Raw genomic sequence first — 20,803 nt, 5'->3', positions numbered from 1 at the left:
CCAGCTTTTTAAGAGTTAAGTTTCAATGCAGTAGCTTTTATAAATCATTTTTTTGAGGAAGCTTATGTTAAGAAGGAAGAGGCTATTATGTATTGTCTGGATGAAAAATGTTAGGAAGTAAGCTCCTTACATTGCAGTTAAATGAAATCACCTCCCCCCCTGCACACAGATATTTCCCATCATCATTAGTTATGCTTGCTTTTATGTTATGAAAAACATTATTCAAAATAGCTTATTTCAAGTATCTCCTACTGAATGTTGAGTTTGAGAAGCAGAGGTCTTGCAAGCCTGTGTTCCTTCCAGAAACCTGTTTAAGGTATCAGTGTACTATAATAAGACTGTGGTATGTTTTTTTTTATATAAAGGTTAACAGGTTTCCAGTATAATTCTGCATCTAGGTGCATGGACTTTGTCAGACCTTGAAGAATCTGCTTTTAAAGAATTAAACTTCAGATGTTGAGACCAGTTTTAATCCACCACTAGACATAGTTGAGTAGTTGTATTATCGTAGTGTGTGGCACTACTCTACATTATATTGTAAATGAATGTGTTCTTATTGATGTATTATGACTTTAATTACAATTTCTTCTTGTTATTACTGTGTATCATTTGAAGGCATGGTGGAATATGGACTTTTGGGTTGCTAATCCACCTATCTAAATAAATCTGCACCTTAATAATTTCTGAGGAAGTAGAAGTATAATTAAACATTTGATTACAACACTGGTTTACAAATTCAATTAACACATCTTAACTAACTTACAGATAGCATTTGCAAATTTTGTTGATAAATCTGAGTAGCTTGGTATTTTGTTGCTGGAGTAACAACGTTTGTCTAAACCTGATAATATGCCATCTACATAATACCTAATATTCAGCAAATTAGCTGAGAAAATTTTGTTCAGGAGCAATATCTGTATTTTTTCCATTGCTATTTATTTAATGCTTTGTTGACTGCATGAGACCCACTAGGCTATTGATTTTTTTCACATTGATTCCAGATGTTTCTCCAAATATCTTTGCATCAAAAATCAAAATGACTCCTGCTAGTAGAAGAACTATAATGGATGCGTCTCTAACCACAGTTCATCTGTGAATGCATCAGCTTTGCAGAATTTCCAGTGCAGGTTTCACATTAACTGCAGAATGGGTATGATGATTTCTTAACCAATTGATTAATCTGCATTAAATTTGCCAGGAGAATGAATCGGTGTTTATTCAAATGAATTAAATGTTCTTTGTCTTGCTGTCACATAAAAGCACCTGAATGCTTATTAGATAAGGTTTTTCTGTTGTCTTATTTACAAATTCCCCAGTTGTTCACTTAATGCAGTCATAAGGTAGCTGAAGCCTGTCCTGGCACTCTGTAGAGGCAGGGCATGGAAGCGCCTTCTGAACATGGTCCAAGCCACAGCAAAATGCAAACACACACTTAAGTGGTATGCATGCTGCACACATGCTTGCAGGCAATTTAGAGGGTCATCATTTCACTCTTTGGGACATTGGAAGAAATCTGAGCATCTGGAAGAAATAAACAGGAAGGATGTGCAGACAGTGCAAAGAAGGCAACTCAGGCAAACTGGAGAACCAAGTGCTCTGAAGCAGCAGTGCTTAACATTGCACAACTGTGCTACCCATATTGTCATATAATTTAATAATGTCAAAGCATTGAAATGTTCCATGATCAGAGTAGGTGGAATTACAGTCTTTTGAGTAGCATTGCTGTCCTCTTTAGGACTCTCTTACTGCAAAAAGGTTTAAAACCACTGCATGAGGTCTGTGGCTACTTTTGGAGAGATCAGAGGTGCTATTTAATCTCCATAATTAGTAATCTGGCTTGAAAAAGCAGGGACATTTTGTGAAAAGGGGTTGAATAATGATGCAGTGTATATAAGCAATATGGAAGCAAAAATGTCAAGATGCCTTTTAAAAACTTGGGGCACAGTGCAAGAGCTGAAGTTGTCCTGAATACTGTTGCAGTATACATAACAGATGAGTTTTCATTGCTTGGGAACCAAAGTTTGGTATGCATCTGACGTATGACCTCAGCTCATGTGCATCGCGGTGTAAGGACATGTATACACATGAGATCCCCAGACTGTCTTACCACCAGCCCAAATGCAGGTTGTGCAGCCATTGGACTGATTCACATTTGGTCGTTGATACTGTTGCTTTGCTAACTGTTTTCAGATAAGTACCCCATTGGGAACCTTCCTTTTCTTGTTTCTTAAACTGTGGTCTATGATAGCTAAGAGTTGCAAATGTGAGTGGGGTAGGCATCTTCTGTATGAAGATTTACACACTGCCTTTTTTGCCCAGGCCCAGAACACTACCACAAATTCTGCTACATTTTTCAGTCATTTTGTATCTAAAGCTCTCATATCAAGACTTTCCTTACTTTTAATACCTTTCTCAAAAACTCAGTGATTGAAATGCCTAGCTCAGTCTAAGATGGACTCTCTCTGACTTCCAGTGTTGCCCTTAACCCCAAGAAGAAACTCAAATCTGCTAGATGATTCACAGTGCAGTGTCTGAGTCAGATGGACCCCTGAGGTTGTCAAATCGGTGGCATGTCAGATTACCTCTCAGGCAGCCTCTACCAAGACCCTGTTGGAGACCGGTATGGCCCCTGAGGCCTTGCAGACTGTGAATACCTTGGACGAAGCTAGTCTTTTCTTGGAGAGCCTGCATGAAATCCCTCAGATGTGAGTACTGAAGTTGTCCCTGGTAGGCTTATTGAAATGAGACAAAGTTCCGAACCTATAAGGCTTGCACAGGCAGATGTCACCCCTAGAAAGAAAAAACAGAAAACCAAGCATGTGACATCCCCAACACCTTCCAAAGAAAAAAAGAATGGGTGGACTTCTCTTAGGGCTTATTTAAAGTCATCGTGGCCTGGAAGCTGCTTCCTTTTGTGACCCAGCAAACTCAAGTCATGCTACAAAGGCATTTCTTGGACTCTTCCTCCTCTGAAGAGGATCCAGAAGCAGATTCCAACCATTCTCTGGATAATCTTCGCAACTCCACTCTCCTGAGCAGGTCCCTTTGGATGACGTGGCTTTCTTGGCAAAATTATCCAGAGCATGATGAGACACTTTGGCATGACCGAATCACTGCTGTTCATACTGGTAATGGACTACATCAGCAAACAGGTTAGAGGGGTCAGAGCAACAAAGCTGCTGTATGCAGACGATGTGGCAGTACAGGCAGACTCTGATCTAGAACTTCAGCAAAGGATAGGAGAATGGAATGCAAATCTGAAGGCACATGGGATGAAACTAAGCACAGATAAGACAGTGTTAATGGCAGCAGATTGGGGAAATCAGAAGAAGCTGAGAATAGAGATAGATGGGAAGATAGTGGAACAGGTAAACCGCTTCAAGTATCTGGGAGGGGTGGTTGAGGAGAAGGGTAGTCTGAATGAAGAGGTCAAAGCTAGAATCAGAGGGGCTGCAGCCAACTGGCATAGAGTATCAGGTGTAGTATATGACAGAAGAATGCCAAAGAAGCTGAAAAGTAAGGTGTACAAGACAGTGATGCGACCAGTACTACTGTATGGTACAGAAACCTGGGCTGTAAAGGCAGAACAGTTGAAGAAGCTAGAGGTGATGGAAATGAAGTGCGTGAGAAAGGTGGTAGGATGCACACTGCGGGACAGGTGAAGAAATGAGGACATAAGAGCAGAAGCCAAAGTAGCTCCAATTGCAGAAAAGATCAAAGAAAACAGATTACGATGGTATGGGCACATGTGTAGAAAAGCAGAAGACAATCTGGTGAGGGAGATTTGGGACAGACAGAAAGAAGGTGAGAGGAAGCGAGGGCGTCCAGCAAAGAGGTGGATGGATTGTGTGAAAGAAGATCTGTGACTGTCAGGCATGAGTGTTGAAGAAGGCAGGAGGGTGGCACTGAATCGAGAGAGTTGGCGACAGTTAATACGATACCCCAACCCCATGTAAATGGGAAAAAGGGGATGATGATGATGACACTTTGGCAGTCAATCAGTCCCTCCTAGTCCTAGAGGCTTATCAGGATGTCTCTTATTCTTCCACCTCAACACCTGATTCTTAGCCACCTGCTCCTGAATGATCAGGTTTTATAAGATTCTTGATTAGCTTAAACACTTGTATAAAAATCCTATGGCTGGCCCTGCAGCAGTCTTTCTCTATCTCCTCAGATAAGCCATCCAAGCTGCCTCCCACTGATGCCTTATCCTCAGACAAGGCCAGCAGGGCCGTGTATAGGTGGGCTAAGTCTACACTTCCTCTACTTCAGCATTCAAAACTATTAATTGTCAAAAACAAATGACTAAATACTTGCTGTCTGTGCTACAGTCCTTGCATAAGGTCATGACCGAACCTCAGACAGCAGACTCTAAACAGCAAATGCAGTCTCTTCTGTCCCAAGCTACACACACAGGCAGACACCCCATCAAATGCAGCTATACTTAGGGCTACTGCTTACAGGCTCAGTGATCAGACAATATACTTGGTTAAGGGGTCAGTGTATCTCTGAAGACTTCAAATCAATTAAAAAATCTTGGATTCCTGTTTAGACAGTGACCTCTTGTTTGAACCACAAACTTGCCAGACTTTTCAAAACTTTGAAAGAACAAGTACCACAAAAGACTGCAGACAGATTTTTCTCTCTACAGTCCTAAATACCATACTCTCTGGCCAATCCACTTTCTTTAAGAGGGAGCCTTGGACCACCTACAAACCTAGGAAAGCAACGAAGAAAAGATTTTCTGGCAAACCACAGAGGGATTTCCCTTTCAGGCAAGCCTCCCTTTGGAAACAGAACTCTACCCCACTCCATCCCTCTGCTCCCCTATCAAAGACTCTGTCTCCCCCTTCCATTTCCATTTTTTGAGGTGGTGACTACAAACAGGATGTGATAGTTATCAAAAGAAGGCTATGCCATGCCTTGGGTAAGCGATCACTCTCAAAAAGGAATGCCCCATTTACCTCCCAAACAGCTTCCTTTGATCAGTCCCGTTATTCAGGACAATTGCCCTTTACAGGAAAAGTGTTCTATTCCAGGGTCAATCTGGTTCCAAAGAAGGAAGGACAATGGAGGGCCATTTTGGATGTCTTCCTGCTAATTAACATCCCAGGCTGTGTTCTGCACAAACTACAGAACAAACTGGCACCCCACCTAAGTACCATGTTCAATCATAGCCTCACTTTAGGCTTTGTGCCTACTGAATGGCACACAGCGACTGTTATCCCACTCCACAGAGGGGGCACCACCATGGACCCTGGGAACTACTGCCCTATTAGCCTGACAACCTTGGTCTGCAAGGTCATGGAACATGTCATCTTGGAGCTTCTAAACAAGGACATCTTGGAGCTTCTAAACAAGGACATAGGTAACCTCCAAACTCTGGACCCCACTCATTTTGGATTTGTAAAAGGTAGGTCATGTCTCCTAAACATGATTGACTTCTTTGAAGTAGTCACCAGAGCCGTGGACAAGGGTAAGGTGGTGCACAGCCTATCTTGACCTCGCCAAGTCTTTTGACACCATCCACCACTCTGGAATTATAGATAAACTCACTAGACTGGGCATAAATCCCTGTCACAAGATGGATGGCCAACTGGCTCACTGACAAAACCCACACAGTGAAAGTAGCTGACTCCATATCCAGCTTCAGACCAGTGACAAGGGGAGTGCAACAGCTCTCATTCCTGGGTCCTCTCCTGTTTGGCATCTACTTCTCAGAAGTCCAGGCTAATACAGCAGGTCTTTGGCTAACAAAGTTCACAGACGACTGCAAACTAGGTGCCATAATAGAATCACCTAATGATGTGGACATTCTACAAAGGGGCCTCACTGAGACTGATGCTTGGTGTCAAAGTCATGGCCTCAAGCTCAATGCCAAGGAGTGCATTGTCATCCCCTTTGTGAAAAACACTGTACCCATGAACTACCACATAGGCGGTAGCCTACTAAACACCGAAAGTGTGATGAGAGACCTTGGGACACAGGTGGACAGTAGTCTCTCCTTTGATAATCACATCGTCACAGTAGTCAAGAAATCCTTCTACGTGGCACACCTCATCACAAAGGGGTTCACCTCCAGAAAAAAAGAGGTCATTGTTCCTCTCTACTCATCCCTCATCAGACCTGTTATAGAGTACAGTGCCCCGTTGAGCATGTACCTTGCAAGACATTTACAACAACTAGAAAGGCCACAGAAATGCCTCACTAAGAGGATCATCAGCCTCAAACAGATGCCATATGCAGACTGCTTCATAAAACTCCAGCTGTACTCCGTCGCTTATCTCCTACTCAGAGGACCTGTGCCTAACATGCCAAGCCATGTCAAACCCAGATCTGTTGGACATGCTACACTTAAAGAAACCACAGTCCCTCCGAGCCACATGTTCCAGGGACCTACACCTTGCCACCACAATAAACAGAACATGCTTGAGGGATAGATTCCTGTCCCCGAGACTTCCCATACTCTGGAACAGACTACCCATTCATGTCAAGCAAAGCTCCTCATTAGCCCTCTTTAAGAAAAATCTCGACAGTTGGATGGGAAATAGGAAATTCACCCCGGGGATCACTTCTGTGGCTCTGCTAGACAGGGGCACAGGAAAATAAGTTTCTTGGGTGACGTAAGCCAGGGAACATTTTTGGCTAGGCTTGTATAGGCCCCAGGGCCGATAGCCTAGTACCTACCTATGAACCTATAAATACCATTCCTGAAGGTACCTATCTTCAAAATGCTCTCTATCCACACCCTCCTGGCCTTAATTCTTCCTCGGGCTTTTCTGGTGTAATAGACCTCAAGGATGCCTATCTTCACATTCCCATCCATTTTTCTTGCAGGAAACTCCTCTGGTTCTTCTCTGGCTCATTGGATTTTCAGTTTACTGCATTGCTCTTTGGTCTTTCTACTGCCTCAAGAGTTTTCATAAAATTTCTAGCACCTATGGCAGCCTTCTCCCGCACTCAGGGAATTTCAAGTTTTCCCATACCCTGATGACCTCTTCCTTCAGGCCTTGTCTATGGACAGTACTCAAGCATCTTCATTTCATGGTATGGCTCTTAACCAAATTGGGATTCACCAAAAATTAAAAAAAAAAAATCTCATCTTACTCCTACCCAAGATATAGCCTTCCTGAGCTGCAGGCTAAACACAAGCATAATGCAGGCCTCTGTTCCTGAGGAAAAAGTGCAAAGCCTGATAAGCTTTTAACAGACACTCTGATCAGTGATTCACTGCTCTGCAAGGGATATCCTTAGGGCTCTGGGGTTCATGGCTGCATCCGTAACCATGATCCCACTGGCCAGACTACATATGAGGAAAATTCAGTGGTACCTGAAATTAATGTGGTCCCAACACTTTCACCATTTGGACACCTTGATTTCTCTGCTGCCATGCATCAGGAAGGGGTTTTTGTGATGGGAGAAACAGGTTTCTGTCAGCCCAGGCCTTCCTTAACCCCATTTTCCTCACAGCCAAATTCTCCACAGTAATGCCTCAGACACGACTTTGGGACCTGAACACAATCCCACAAAGTACATGTGGAATGGCCCTCCTGTCTCCTGAAAGAACACGATCAACATAAAAGAAGCTCTGCAGACCTTCTCACACCTTTGGAAAGCGGGCAGTCTTCTGGTGTACACATACAACACCACAGTGGTGTGGCATGTTGACAAACAAGGAGGCATAAGGTTTTACCCCCAGTGCAGGTTGGCACAGGAGGTTTGGTGAATGGCCACTCCATTGAACATGACCCTCACAACAGCTTGTATTTCCTTTTATAGAGAATGTGCTTGTGTACTGTTTGAGCAGGGACCTTGTGGACCCCCAAGAGTGGACCCTGAGCATACAGGTCTTCAAAGTAATCGTACATCATTGGGACACTCTGCATATAGGCCTCTCTGCACCTCCAGAAGATCACCTTCTTCCTCTGTTACTCGTGTAACTCGGCAGCAACTTGAGCACACAAGTCTATTTTCATGTCACTTATTGCTTTATAGCTTTCATTAGCAAAGGCCAAGAATGAAGATTTATTTATGATGGAGTTTATACCCTGCATAGTTTACATGCATCATGAAGCTAAATTTAACCTAACAGTAGATTCAAACCAGGGGAATGCTGTGGCAAAGTCTCAGAAAGATGATTTATTTAGGATTGAGTTTACTGTTAGGTTTAATACAACGCTCTCATAAGCCATCCTGTGGCAAAGAGGGATAAAGCCATGACAGTGACTCAAGGTGACTGGAGAGCGATGGCATCTGATGGTGCTGGCAGGGAGGATCGGTGTTTCCTATCTTGGGTGGAGGAGGTTACCATGCCGGATGTCTCACTGCTAGGGTTTCTGGCAAAAGTCGGAGCTCAACAAAGCGATGACATTCTTGAGAGAGCAGGAGAACAGATAAAGGGTGGAACATGTGGTCAAGGTGCTTACTATTAACAGACCCAGCTTGATGACTATTACCTCATCTCCTCGGGCCTGTAGGATGGACAGATGCCTTCTCCTTCCAGTGGACAGCAAAGTTCCTGTATGCCTATCCTCCACTGCCACTTATTCCAAAGACCCTACTAAAGATACAAAAGGACAATTCAATAACCCCTTTCTGGCCATGACCGTGTTCATTTCCCATCCTGTTCCACCTGTCAAAGGGAAAGCACCAGAAAATTCCGATACAACCAGACCTAATCACCCAACAGAAAGGTCTGCTTCTGTGTCCCAACCCTAACATCTGTCTAAATCTGTGGATGATTTGGTTTTGATGCTTAAAAGACACTTTTATTTTTAGAGGATGTGGTGCAGGTTTTACAGGAAGCCAGGAAGACCAGTACAAGAAAGTCATACACAGCCAAGTAGAAAAGATTCTGCATTCTGTGTTGCAAGCACAGACAAGAGCCACTTTTATCCAACAACCCCACTATATGTTAGTATCTCTATGAGCTTCCTCATTTGGTGTTGGCCTAGTCCTCAATTAAACCTCATTTGCCAAGCATCAGTGCCTGTTTGCCCTGGACATGAGAGAGGATCCAGAGGAAAAAGTCCAGCTTTTTCTGAAATTTGTCTTGCACCTTAAACCTCCACAGAAACCAATTATTACTCCATGAGATCTTAATTTTGTTTTGGATAAAGTCACTCACTCTACCTTTTTTGAGCCAGCTGTATATGCCTTCTTAAAATTTTGCACATGGTAAACTGTCCTTCCTTTGGGTCTAACCTCGGCAAGCAGGGTGTCCGAACTCCAGGCTCTCATGGATGTTCTTCATCTCACATTGCTGCAGTCCTTACACTTGGGTAGTCCGCTGTCCTCGGTCGGCCCGAATATCAAAGTATAAGGCTGACGTCGGTCAAGGCGCATTTGACTGACATCAGGACGTCAGGGTACAAATGCGCATGACCGACGTCATATCCTCAGTCTTTTTTGCCGCATGGTCCGATGCAGAAGCAGCGTTGCAAGTGCCGTTCGGCGTTCTGAAATTTTTCGAATTCGGAGTTTCAGACCGAGTCAAAGTTGGCTAAGTACCCCGTTGGGGAATATTTTAGTTTTTCTTGCCTCAGTGGTTTACCGGATGTCAGAAAAAGTGAATAACTGTATTTCTTGTGGGAAACAGATACCGCATAGAGATTATCATACTTTGTGTATTCCTTGTTTAGGGCCTGAGCACGACGTTGTTGGGTGTCGCTCTTGTGCTAGATTCAATAAGCGCACTATAAAGAGAAGGTTAGATTGTGCCAGGTTAGTCTTCGAAGCGGTGCAATTATAAAATGCCGCCGGATGCTCCGACGCCCGCTTCTTCAAGAAGTGCAAGGACAAAGCAGCTAAGCCTAGGTTAGAAGAGCCGTCCGGACGCCGGTTCTTTAGAGGTGTCGGTGGAGCCGGTGGTTCCGCGGAGGTTTCTCTGGAGTCCCAGGGAGAGACTTTGTTATTGCAGGATGTGGCCTCTCAGGAGGCAGGTCAGGCTGAAGGGGCTTCTCAGGTTACTGTACTCCCTCCCTTCCTAGGGTGGTTAGGCCCTGTCCTTCTGTTTCCAAGGGTTCTCCCAGAGGCAGGCCAGGTTTAGCTTCAGTTGGTGTCACCCCTAGTTCTTCAGGATCTGTGCCCAAGAAGCATATGCTTAAAATGGCAGAAGATTTGATTACTTTGATTAGAGGTTCTTTGCCCTCCTGATAAGAGACCTAGGGTGGAACCTGAGCTAGGGAGTTTTGAGCAGGCTTCGGATGTTTCAGAGTCTTCGGCTGAAGACTTGCAGGAGTATTCTCCTTATTCTGATTCTGATGTGGATGATTCTACTCCTTCTGCTTCTCCTCCTGAGGATTTTTCTTTTTCAGAGACTCTTCATTCCATGAGGGAGCATTTTAAGTGGGAAGGTCAGGACTTCTCTGATTCCAGGAAAAGGCTTAGGGAATTTTTGTTTTTACCCCAGCATAGGCCTTTGGCTATACCTCTTGTTCTGGATGTTGTGGAAGATGTTTTTGCAGAGGCTTCTCTTAATCCTGATTTTTTGCCTCCTGCTCCTGTTAAACCGGATAGGTATTACAGGGTGCCTGAAGCTCATAAGTATCTTTTTAAGAGTCCTAGGGCAGACCCAGAAACTGTTAGTCAGGGGCCTAAGGGTGTTAAGGCTTCTGTTGTCAAAAATCCGGTTCCTCCAGATAGAGGCCAGGGCTTTGGATAGATGGGGAAAGAAAGTTTATACTTCTTCCACCCTAGCTATGAGGGCTTTGAATTGCCAGTTCCACATGTTGAAATACCAAAACTATCTCCTTTCACAATTGAAGTCTAAGGTAGATGCTCTGGCGGAAGGTATTGAGTGTAAAGAGTTACAAGATTTAGTACATGTTTCTGAACAGGTGGGTAAGCATTCTTTGCAATGTGGTTTTGATGCTGTACAGGCCTCGTCTAGGGTGGCTGCCACTGGGTCAGTTCTTCGCAGGCACGCCTGGCTGAGGGATCAGAATTTATCTGACAATGTTAAGACAAGGATTTTAGATGCTCCTTTACAATCTGATGTATTGTTTGGTTCTCCTGTTGAGGCAGTCTTAAAGAAAATGGAAGACAAGGCTAAGTCTATGCAGACTGTTAAAGATTTTTTGCAGGTTCAGCCTCCGAAGTTTAGTAGAAATTGGCCTACCAAGGGGTGGACGTATCCTTCTTATGATTCCCAGTCTAGGGGTAGGTCTAGACGTGGTAGGGGCAGAGCTCAGGGCTCTTTCAGACCTAGAACAGGGAGTTCACCTGCACAGTCTTCGGGTGAGGGCAGGGGTCAGTCCTTTCGTAAACAGACCCAATGACCTACCTTTTCAGCTGCCAGAGCCTTCTCGTCTGGCAGCACCTTTGGGAGGAAAGGTTGGCACTTTTCAAGGAAAATTGGAGTTTAATTACCCAAGACAGATGGGTATTGGATATCATACACCACGGTTACAGGGTTTATTTCCATACCTTGCCTCCTTTCAAAGGCATGCCAGACGTTCCTCCTCAGCAAAGAATAGAGGCTCACAAACAAATTTCTCTGTTACTTCAAATAGGGGCCATACAGCCGGTCCCTATGCCAGAAGTGGGCCTAGGATTTTATTCTCGCCTGTTCCTAGTACCAAAGAAAGGGAACACGTGGAGACCAATTTTGGATTTATCTATCCTCAACACTTATCTGGACATTCCCAAGTTCAAAATGTTGACGTTACAACAGCTTTTACCTCTGCTGGGCAAAGATCATTGGATGGTAACTTTGGATCTCAAGGAGGCTTACCTTCATGTTCCTATCAGACTGAGTTGCAGGAAGTATCTGCGTTTCGGGCTGGGACTTCTCATTATCAGTTCTCTGCATTGCCCTTTGGCTTATCTACTGCCCAGAGTGTTCACGAAAGTTCTGGCTCCAGTGATAGCTTTCCTCAGGCTAAAAGGAATACAGATCTATCCTTATTTGGACGATTGCCTGATTCTGGCTCAAGGAAGGACGAGCTTCTTCATCATTTGGAATATGTGATAGCAGTGCTAAGATGCCTGGGGTATTCTGTGAACGAAATAAAGTCCAGTCTAGTACCCTCTCAGGACATGTGCTTTCTGGGTGTAAGACTGAATACAGCATCCCAGATGGCCTTTTTGACCCCGGACAAACAAAAGAATCTTTCCCTTTACTTTCATCAATTGTCTCATCAGTCCAGGCTGACTGCAAGGACAGTCCTTCAAGCCTCGGGGTTCATGGCATCTTGTATTCTGGTGCTTCCCAATGCCAAACTGCATATGAGGAAGTTACAATGGTATCTCAAAAATGTATGGACACAGCACTGCCAGGATCTGGACACTGTCATTCAAATAATACCTTGCATTCAAAAGGAATTGTTGTGGTGGGCTCAGGAATGTCACCTAAACAAGGGACTCTCTGTGACCCGGCCAGAGGCGAGTCAGATTCTAACGACAGATGCCTCAGACAAAGCTTGGGGAGCTCATCTGAATGGAAAGTGGATACAAGACAAGTGGCCTGCCAGACTACAACATCTACATATCAACTTGAAGGAGATGTTAGCAGTCCAGTTTGCATTAATAGCTTTCAAGGATTTACTTCTTCCAGGGCAGGTGTTGATTCTAACAGACAACACAACTGTCATGTGGTACATCAACAAGCAAGGGGAACACATTCTTATCCTCTATGCAGGCAAGCAATGATTTTGTGGGAGACTGCTCTCAGTTTACAGCTAAATCTTCAGGCAAGGTTTCTGCCGGGAGCACAGAACTCCTTAGCAGATGTGTTGAGCAGACGAATTATGGATCCCCACGAGTGGAAATTGGATCCTCATGTATTTCAGAAATTGACAGTGTCATGGGGAACTCCAGACATAGATCTGTTCGCTTCTCCACTAAACCACCAGCTGCCAAAGTTTTGCATAAAAGGTTTCATCCCACAGCTTGGAAAGTGGATGCTCTTTCTTTCAATTGGAGCAATTTTCATGTGTATGCCTTTCCACCTCTGCCTCTCCTCCCAAAGGTACTACTAAAGGCCAGACAGGACAAGCCAAGGATGATTTTGATAGCTCCAGATTGGCCTCGACAGCATTGGTACCCATTACTGAGAAGCCTGGTGCAGAGCCCCCATGGCCTTTGCCTTCGATTCCACACCTGTTGTCTCAGGAGGACAGTCATTTGCTCAATGTCAAGCTTCACTCTCTTCACCTAACAGCCTGGCATATTCTGTTTTGAACCATAGTGGGTCTCAACTTCCACAGCAAGTTTTGAATGTTATTTTGGAAGCTAGAAGGCCTAGTACAAGGAAAGTGTACGCAGATAAATGGAAGAGATTTTTATTTTGGAGTGCAGCAAAGGATTTTGATGTTTCTGAGCCTAATTTAAGTGTGGCTCTTCAATATCTTACTGAGTTACTGGACAAAGGTTTGTCCTTCTCTTCTATTAAGGTTCATGCTGCAGCAATTTCGCTCACTATGATTGTGACCCACCATTGTTTTCTCATCCTTTGTTCAGGCAATTTCTTAGAGGGCAAAGAATACAAGACCCCACGTAGAGCTCCTACTCCTGCTTGGGATCTCAATTTTGTGTTGGAGAAACTCACTCTACAACCTTTTGAGCCTGCAGCTACTACCGAGTTGAAATATTTATCATGGAAGACTGCTTTTTGTTGGCCATTACCTCTGCAAGAAGGGTTTCTGAGTTGCAGGCCCTTATGGCGGTTGAGCCTTTCTTAATTTTCCATAAGGATAGGGTATCTTTACGTACTAATCCTTCCTTTATGCCTAAAGTGGTTTCTAGTGTGGCTTTAAACCAAACTATTCATTTGCCTACTTTTTATGCAAATCCCCAAAATAAAGGGGAAAAGATTTTGCACACTTTAGATGTACACAGGCAGTTGCGATATTATTTGGACAGAACTAAAGGGTTCAGGCAGTCTCAGCAGTTATTTGTTTCTTTTGCTTTGAGTTCTCAGGGCAAGCCTGTGTCAAAACAAACTATTTCTAAGTGGATTGGGTTTTGCATTGCTTTCTGTTATTCCCATCATGGCAAGGAGATTCCAGCTGGGATTAGGCCTCATTCCACTAGGGCTACTGCCACTTGACAGCTTTTTAAGGGGTGGCAACTAAAGATATTTTGGAGGCAGCTACTTGGAGTTCAGTGCATACTTTCTCTAGGCATTATCACCTTCCACTTTATTCTAAATCTAGGGCTGGTTTTGCCACTGCTATTTTGCAGGGCATTTTGGCAGCTCCTGCTTCCTTATAGTTTTGCCATCCTCCCTTACTTCTGCTTTGGGATTCTACCCAAGTGTAAGGACTGCAGCAATGTGAGATGAAGAACATAGTACAGTTTTGTACCTACCATAAATGTAGATGTTCAAAGATCCACATTGCTGCAGTCCAATACCTCCCTCCTTCCCCTCTGTAGTTAGAGGCGGTTGTGTGGGTTGGATTGTCAATATGGTGTATATTGTATATATTGTACATATTTTTAGTGCAAGGGTGGTTGGTTGGTTGTTTGCTGTCTTTTGGTTTTGACCTTTCTTTTTAGGGTCTTCTGACATCTGGGGCAAGAAAAGACTGAGGATATGACGTCGGTCATGCGCATTTGTACCCTGACGTCCTGATGTCAGTCAAATGCGCCTTGACCGACGTCAGCCTTATACTTTGATATTCGGGCCGACCGAGGACAGCGGACTACCCAAGTGTAAGGACTGCAGCAATGTGGATCTTCGAACATCTACATTTATGGTAGGTACAAAACTGTACTTTATGCCTCCCTTCCTTACTTTCCACAAGGGCGCAGGATAAGCTTATGACCAATCCTTCTTCCATGCCTAAGTTATTGAATGAACTATCCCTCTTACCGAGTTATCAAAATGGGGCGGGTGGGAGCTAAACATTCACAGGTAACTTTGCTTTTATTTGGACAAAGCAAAGACCATCGTAAGAACTGACCAACTATTTGTTTCTTTCATGGATGCCAAGCTTTGTCAGCCAGTCTCAAAGCAAAACCTTTGCATATTGGATATCGAAGGCCATTTCCTTCTACTACTCATGACATGATAAATCTTTGCCTTCCTTCCCTAAGGTACATTCCACTCAAGCAGTGGCTTCTTCTGATGCCAGGTACATCTTGGAAGCAGCCACCTGGTCCTCTGTGCACAACCTTCTCCACGTCTAGAGCTTTCTTTGCCAGATCTGTCCTTGCTGTTGTCCTTTGAGTTAGTCTTGTGGTATAACAAATGTGCTAGATCGTGACTCTCATGAGCAAAGATCCTACATCCTGTGTACACTATTGGGAAAGATAAAGCTTTGGCACCCTGGTCAGATGTAAATGACGAAAACCATCTGTTATGATTACTGCAACGGTCGTCAGTAGGACATCTGTTAACAATAGGTTCTTACCAGATGTACTTTATGAAATAGTTTTGATACTGAAAATGGATAAAGAGAATTTGCTATTTTTAAATGGATAAAGAGAATTTGCTATTTTTAAATGGTAGAAGGAAAGGAAGTGGCAAATGTTTAAGCGTTTAGGAATGAAATATTGTGATGTTAGTCTGATTTTTGTCCACAGGAAAATAGTGTGTAGTATCTCGGATAATGTTTGTATACAAAAATTGAGTGCGTACAAAATTTCAGTAACCAGCATATTTGTTTTTTGGAAAGAGTTGTGTAATGTCTTTGTAAAATAAGAAACAGGAATTGAATAAAACCCTAAAGATAATTTTGACTATGGCAAGGAGAGTAAGGGGAGTAAGGGGTTTGAAAAGCTAGTTATGTGAAAGTATTGGAGTCTGCGTGCATGTGCATACATGCATGTGTATATACACACATTATAGATATAAATAGATAAATGTAAAATTTATTTTATTGTGAGAGTGAGTCCCTATGTTAACTGCGTTAATGGAGGAGAAGATGCTGAAGTTTGCTGATAAGCTTCCACAAGGGGCAAATTTTCTTATTGCACCAATGTTTGGGGTAATATTTTATGCATGTGCAGAACATTGTGTAAACACAGGGAGACTTGAGAGTCTACTGCTGTTGCTCTGCTACTGTGGGAGTGTGAGCACAGACACCATTCCATTTGGAATGGCAGAGGCCAGGGCTATGACTGCTGTTCAGTATAAGGCTATGAGGAAATGGCTACTGACAGTGTGGATCTAGGCTGCTGGTTCTGAAGTTTCTGATGCTTCTAAAGTGTGGATAAAGAAGTTTCAGCTTGGTCTGCAGGCTGTAACAGCCATCAGAGTATATGTGGTGGCGCTCTAACTTTACATGTACTGTGAAGAAAAATTTGCAGGTGCCTGCAATAAGACAAGGTGCCTCAGTAAGGTGCAGTGTAATGAAACTACTTTTTGACTGTGATACTAATGTACCTCCTTGCTGATTTTTGGATTTATTGGTTTTATGACTAATTGGAGTTTGTTTCCATCATGTTGTGCTTTCTTGCTTGTATCAGGAAAATGAGTAAGTGTTTGATTTAGTTTATGGAAAACAAAATTTGGAAATGCTTCTGAGCAAAAATTGAACTGACCAGGTTCATAGTGAATACCTGCAGCTATTCTGCTTTTAAGGAGGGAGCTGTTAAATTAGTTGGGCTATTTGTCTAATTTGGTCAGAATTGGTATCTATTAAAGATGTTGAATGTTGGATAAATGAAAATTTTTTACATGCATTGGTTGACCCTGTAGCTTTAATTTGATGGTGGATTTTGTAATGAAAGCTGTAGGATTTAATTTCAAATCTTTTGAGCTGATCACAGAATATGGCATTTACCTAACAGTGTAATATTTGGCTGAATGAATTTGATTACCTTGATTCTTGAATAGTTTAGACTATATAATAAATTGCGGAATGTCTGGCTGTATAGAAAATCATTGCACTATATCAGAATGTATTTTGCTTGACAGATTTGGTCATCAAAGGGATTTCTGGATTAGACGTTGTAGGCTGTGCACAATGGAAAGACGTTTTTGTCACAGTCTGAATGCTGTAGTAAGGTGTGAGATGTTTTTGTTTCTAGACATGATAAACCAATGCAGACAGCTATTCATGACTCTTGGGAGGGACTGGCATTATGCAACATGCTAGTCCTGTAATTGCCCCAGGGCTTCTGTGGGTAGCAGGTGACCATGCACTTACCAGTGGCTTGTGGTTGTAATACAATAATAGTGAGTTAGAAGAATTACAAAGGGGAGGGGGGTTGGAGATGAAATATATTGGGCTGATATGAAGATGAGGGTCAGTATTTGAGTTGGAGAGTTTAAGGGAAATGTTGGTGATAGAAATGTAGGAGAAAATCCACATAAAAAGGACAGCACTTTTTCCTGTTCAAGGCATAAAAATGTAAAACGTGTGTGTTAGGTAGTTAGTTACACTAAGCACAGGGAGAGCCAACCCACCTGTCTGGCAAAATATGTATCTGATGATAAATTTGATATGTTAAGGATTGGGAGACTGGAAGGTTATAGATTGCACAGGGCAAGGTTGGTACTCTAAGGTAGTAATGTCATGGTCATTACTGGCTGGTTAATGCACAAAGTAGTGGATCTTTGGCTTACTAGGGTACTTGTGCTGTATTTAATCAGGGATGGCGAAAAGCAGTGGAAGCTTGTAGTTATGTATGCTTCCCTTAAGGGAACATACAAGATTCTGCAGTAATAATTGGTTGAACAAACCTGTTTTGTAGGGTAGCTTTTTGAATGAGAGGCTGACACTTGCTGATGGCAAGAATGTTTAACTCCATTAGTTAAAGGCAAGTATTTTGTGAGCACAAATTACCAATTTGTGACAGTCAGTGGTGTGTATGGTCCGTCCATGTACCCGATAACAACCATTATTATTGCCTTTGGGAGCATAACTCTGGCTTAAGGTAGATATACTAGAAACTGACTTCTGTTATTGTCAAGGACTCTGTTTTTTGTCAGGCTATTTCGCATTTTTACATGGCAGTGCTTCGTTCTGCAATTTTTCTCAGATGGGACACCTTTTGGGGTTTTTGCCTGCTATTATGGTGTTCTTTTATTTCATTTTTTAGTTGTGAAATCACAGTATGCTTTAAGCAAAAGGTGAAAAGCAGGCTGTCCTGAGACTAGTAAAGGTAGGAGTACATCAATATATATATATAGAGAGAGAGAGATAGAGAAAGATACAGAGAAGGACTGATATAAAGGCCATTTTACACAGGAACACCACACATAAAAGTTGGTTTTGGTGTAATCCTCCTATGTACCACAGGCAGGGGCCATGGCTTCATCAACAGAAAAAGGTGCAAAATGTAACGTTTGGACTTTAAACAACTGATCTCAAACTTCAAAGTACTTTCAAGCCAGCAAATGCGCAAACATCCCTTGGCAACAGCATTGCATAAAAGCAGAACATCATAAGACATACTCTGTTAACAACAGATCAGTTATGCAAATAAAGCCACCTTTCATGTGTGTTACTATCTGCAGGTGGTCAACTTGTGAAGCCAAATGAATAACAAAGACTGTGACAGTCAGAACAGGAAAGGCCAGGACAAGCTGAGGAGATGAATGTGTTATGCAGACGTCACAACTCCTCAGTTTAACTTCAATTGACTGTTCATCCACAAGTGATGAGGGTGGTGTTATGCATATTCACATCTCTTAAGTCAGACAACAGCTTAGCACATTGCATCAGATGAGACACTAGAAGTACCACAGAGGAAACCATGTTTTAAAGTAAAGTTACAGGTTAATATTATGACGTTATAATAGATCTGGGAAAACAGGTGGACACCAACCTCTCTTTCTGACCGCAGTGACAATGTGGTGGTCAAACTTCCTTGTATGTGGCACATCTCATTACTAAGGGTTTTGCATCTAAGAAGAAAGAGGTCATTGTCTCCCTCTACTCTTCCCTCATTATGCCAGTCATTGAGTACAATGCCCCATTTGGCATGTATCTCAGTAGACACCTGCAACAACTAGAGAGGCCACAAATCTACCATGCAGAGAGGATCGCAGGCCTTAAATAGTTGTCCTATATGGACAGACTAAAGTCCAACTACTGTCTGTCTCATATCGCCTACTTAGAGGCAATCTCTGCTTGACTTTCAAAGCCATGTCTGACCCAGCTCTGTTACAAATGCTACATCTGAAGAAATCCCAATCCCTCCTTTCCACACACTCCAAAGACCTCAACCTCATTACCACGATCAACATAACATGCCGGAGGGTCAGGTTCATAACCCAGAAACTGCCCATGCTATGGAATTGACTTCCCATACATGTCAAGTAGAGGACCTCACTGGCCCGCTTCAAGAGAAATCTTGAGTGGATAGGAAATAGAAAAATCACCCCAGGGATCAATCCACTGGCTTTACTTGACCGAGGCACTGTGGACTAAGGTCGGGTGGCACAATGCCAGGGAAATCCTGTGGTCTAGGCTTCTAAAGGCTCCAAGACCATTAGCCTAGTACATACCTCTGAACCTTTGAATGGAATACTTGATCCCATGTTGATTGGCTAAGGGCTCCAACTCTGCACTGAATCCCTTATAGCCTTGTGAGAGGGGACCTTTGCCTGGTTTTGAGGGCTTTGACGACCCTTCTCAGCTGCATCTTTAGCACATGCACAAAACGGACAAGACCAGATCGTAGGAGCTGAACTTTGACTTTTGAGATAAACAGAGCATTCTAGACCATCCGTTCCGTCCCACAAGGATCCATAGAGTACAGAATTTACTCACCAGCCATGTAAACTAGTTCTTCCCTGCCACTATGCAAATGAAACCTTGACAAATGTACATGAAATAGTTAAATAACCCACAATTTAGCTAGTAGATTTACATGCTCAACGTGTATTATAGACAATTTCACAATCTGCAGAATGCAGTCTGAGAGACATGGCTAAGATTACGAAGGCATGGTATGGTTTTTACCCTTAGGAATCACTTATTGGGTCATGTAACCAGTGATCGAGCAGTAACATAAAGAATAACTTTGGCAATGACCTGAGGGTTTAAATTTACAAAACTGATTCAGTCCAGCTGGCATTGCAGTTCTTCATTAGTACATTAATTTGTATTAGAAAAAATATTGAAACACTGGCTGTGTAAATGTCAATCAGTGCTCTCGGTTCATAACACAATACACATGAAAGCATAGTGATGTATAATATGAAGTCATTAATGCAGACATTGTACTGAGCACACCAAATACAGTAAGATTTTTTGGCAGTGCTCCAAACCCCATAGTGCCCAGACACACAATTCGCAATTTTTCCAGTGGTCAAAGCAGTACAAATGACATACATGACCTAAACCAAAGTGACATTTCCAAACTCAGTTCTTGTTCAACACCAGAATAAACTATATCCGTACATGTGCACAAATACCTACTCCATCCCAATTGTCAATAAATGCCTATTCCTACCTTACATCAACATAATCTCTCCTCTTCCCACATTCCCGTACTGGAACCAATTTCTGTCATAATGTACAGGAAGATTGCTTTTCTCTCACTGCAAATGCCAAATACTCACTGTAGGGCACTACCATACCATTAACTTGTCTTAACTGATTAAGAATTCTCCAAGTATTACCTCATTTCGTATAACTAGTATATTCCTAATGACTTCATATCATGTTTAATTCCATTAATTTGCGCAGACTTTTTACTTTTAAACATTGCCAAATTATTGTTGTTCAGATGCTGTATAATACTTTGGAAGTTTTCTCCATCGTCTTTTTAAGAAAACGGGCTACTACTGACTCTGATTTTCCAGACAGAGGATGCACCATTCATATGTCATAGCATCTGCAAGGGAATCATCCATGAAGGTTTATGAAACAGTGAGCCTGGCTTTCAGTTAAGGAAGAGGGTA

General features: G+C 42.8%; 1 protein-coding gene across 4 annotated transcripts in view; it reads left to right on the top strand.

Annotated features, from left to right (window-relative positions):
* DUSP16 (dual specificity phosphatase 16) overlaps window positions 1-20,803 on the top strand; it is an 857,833-nt gene that overhangs the window by 228,725 nt on the left and 608,305 nt on the right. For 2 of the 4 annotated variants that reach the window (XM_044088134.1, XM_044088132.1), the window contains exon 2: window positions 1,002-1,150. The exons of the other annotated variants lie outside the window; for them this stretch is intronic. The gene's annotated coding sequence lies outside the window, so the exon portion shown is untranslated. The remainder of the gene's footprint in view (window positions 1-1,001; window positions 1,151-20,803) is intronic. 4 annotated transcript variants of the gene reach the window in all.

The sequence above is a fragment of the Protopterus annectens genome, chromosome 11.part0, assembly GCF_019279795.1.
Source record: "Protopterus annectens isolate FY-2018-M chromosome 11.part0, PAN1.0, whole genome shotgun sequence".
NCBI lineage: Eukaryota > Metazoa > Chordata > Ceratodontiformes > Protopteridae > Protopterus > Protopterus annectens.
The sequence above is the reverse complement of the archived record's forward strand: the minus strand, read 5'-3'. Positions and strand labels throughout refer to the sequence as shown.